Below are 2,666 nucleotides of genomic sequence, written 5' to 3'. Positions count from 1 at the left end.
AGAGAGAAATAAAAAATTACGGCTGAAATAGTGAAATAACGATTAAAAAATTAACTTTTTTTTTATGAAAAATCACTCCCAAATATTCCCTATAATTACTTGCATGTTAAACTTTTTTTTAATAACAATTAAACTCAATATTTACTCATACATTCGACAGAATTCACAACGTTTATTTACTTTTACCTAGTTAGATCTTATTTGTGAAGTGTTTATAAATAGTTTTGTTAATAAATAGATAGAAATTAATCATGAATATGTGAATACTACTTTTGAATTTCATAAAATTGTAGATAAAAATTAATTAAACATTTTTTAAATGATTTGTAAACATATGTTAGTGTTTATTTGAGTTTAATTATAATTTAAATTAAAGAGTTTCACGAGACTATTATAAAAGTATTTGTGAATGTATTGTTAAACTTAGAGCTCGTTTGGTATAGCTAAAAAACAAATTAAAATCAATTTTTTGACCGTTAATTCACTATTATAGTCGTCATTTTTGAAATTTTCTCTTATAGGTAGGACCTACTTTTTCTCTAACGGTCAAAAAATCAATTATCAAAATTTCTACCAAATAAGCACTTAATATTTTAGTATTATTTCAAATAAAAGGAGATTTTAATAAAAATCAAGCAAGCTTTTACTCCAGACTCGTACTTGAAAAGGGTTGACAACTAGTTAGAGTCTCAAGTCCCCTGAATGATCGCTCAATAATAAAGGACGTAGGGGTGCAGAATCAACCAAGAGGTCACCTAGGGTTGTAGTATGTTCCAAGTGTTGAGCTGTTTACCCATTAAAGCAGTACCTGATAAGAAATTTCGCTACCTTAAGACCATTATAGTCATGGTCGCTGTTCACAGTTTTATAAGATCAACATGTTACAACCTAATAACATGTTTTGTCAAATAAAGTAACTTACTTTTCAAAATTAAATAAGATTCGCAATTACCACTCACTTTTATTTTTAACACTTATCTCTATTGCATTTTAATTTAATACTTTATAATTTTATCAAAGCACTCACTTATTCGAACATGTTTTATTCCACCTCGACCTTTAGGAACATATATTGGTACTTCTAGGTGTGAAAGGATGATTAACTCTTGTTCATTGTGAGCAGGATATATCTTGCCCACCGATGAGGTCATCGATATTTTAGACCCACTAATAAGATGCCCACCTCATTGATGTGCAAGATACATTCTGTCTATTATGGGTAGGAGATCAGTCCTGATAAAATGATTTCAAACTTTAAGATATTTATACCCAACCTCACAAGACAAAAATAGACCGCCACATACAAACAAGGTTTTTTTGAGCCTTTTTTTGGGAAAAAAAAACATTTTAACAGTGATTTTTAGTATAATATGTGATTTAAGAGAATGAAAAATTTTGAATTTACGTGTAAAATTATTTTGTTTGAAAAGTATATAGTTGAAAATGAATTTGAGGCAAAAATAATTTTTTAAACAATGGAGCTCAAACAAGCACTAATTGATATGGAGAGATCCATGGCACCCAACATAGTAGAAGCTTTTATTGTCTCATTTTTTGTTCGAGATCTGTTAGATTTCTAATAAATAATCAATTGTTTGATTTAGGGTTGAATGTGATTTATTCGATTCTGAAGAGAACCTATCAAAGAGAGAATCACGCATATCTCATAAATGGAACCGTTGGTTCCTACTTGAACTATAGAACTAAATTGGAATTGGATCATATAATATTGTTTGGTCGATTTCATAATTAAAGTTTTCGAAGTTGTAATATTTCCAATAAGTGTCTTCATTCTCCTTATTCAAAAACAACACAAAATCCAATAAATCATAACCTTCAAACCTTAAAGCATTTAAAAAATAACAACACAATTTTTGAATGCGAAGTTCCATCTCAATAGAACAAAATAATAAACTTTTATGAATGAATTAGGGATTTCAATTTTGGGTATAGAATTTTTTATTCGAGTCTGATTTAAAATTAAGAAGAACCAAATGATTCATTTTCAATTCAAGTGAGTACTTTTATCCTCCCGTATCCAAGGTGAATAAACTAAGCCCCTGTTTGGAAGCTATTTTTTATCACACAATACACTTTTTGACCGTTGGATTGGGGCCAATTTCTACTAAAACTGACATATCCAACACATTCAAATGTGTACCATATTATGTCAATTGTCACTTTTGCCCCTCATTGTTAGACAAATTTAAAATCTAGGAGGGGGCATTCATATCATTTTGCATGCCCACAACATTTGATTATTTTGAAAGTCATTGTAATGTTCAATAATTATTGTATGTCCGAATCCCCCCGACCTTCTCAAACGGTGAAAAAATGAATTTCAATTTAGCCAAAATGGCTCCCAAACCGGGGCTAAAAGTCTGTTCGTTAGTGATTATAAGAATTGATTTTTTGATCGTTAAAGAGAAAAGTGGTTTCATGTATGAGTGAAAAAGTTAAAAATGACAATAATAATAGTGAAATAATGATTAAAAAAAAAGTGTTTTGAGTGTCCATTTTAAGATTGTTGAAAAAGTGTTCTTTTTGTTATTTTGAAAAATTGTTTTCAAAAATAAAAAATTAAAAAACGCGTTTACTTTCTAGTTTTGAAAATTTGTGAAAGCAATTATTTAATATATTAGAGTTTATTTACTTATACAACAAAG

The sequence above is a fragment of the Olea europaea genome, chromosome 10 (genome assembly GCF_002742605.1).
Source record: "Olea europaea var. sylvestris chromosome 10, O_europaea_v1, whole genome shotgun sequence".
Taxonomy (NCBI): domain Eukaryota; kingdom Viridiplantae; phylum Streptophyta; class Magnoliopsida; order Lamiales; family Oleaceae; genus Olea; species Olea europaea.
Note: the sequence above shows the minus strand (reverse complement) of the source record.